Source organism: Gasterosteus aculeatus, chromosome 12, assembly GCF_964276395.1.
Source record: "Gasterosteus aculeatus chromosome 12, fGasAcu3.hap1.1, whole genome shotgun sequence".
Taxonomy (NCBI): Eukaryota; Metazoa; Chordata; class Actinopteri; order Perciformes; family Gasterosteidae; genus Gasterosteus; species Gasterosteus aculeatus.
Genome location: NC_135700.1, coordinates 15,521,830 through 15,522,191, shown reverse-complemented (window position 1 = coordinate 15,522,191; position 362 = coordinate 15,521,830).

Here is a 362-nt window from a genome sequence, read left to right as displayed (position 1 = left end):
AAGGTTGGATGTGACGTTTAACTGTAGAACTCTGCTCAACTATTAACTAGCAGCAGAACTAGTGATCTTTTTTAATTAAAAAAAATAAAGATCACTACCTAACATGAGATAAAAGATGTTGTAAATTTGCTGTTATTACTCCGGACCATGGTGTTGCGTGAGCGGAATTGCGGCAATGAGGCCGGTTTCACTTTCACCTTCTCAACCACTATAAATTATAGAAGAGACGGATCAATTTCATCCAGGTAGGTTACGTGTTTACAGCTACATTTATGTCAACAATTCACCGAGTGCCTGATATCAAAACCAGAGAGGACATCTTAATGGACATCTACTGTCTGAAGCACCAGGAGGACAGAAAG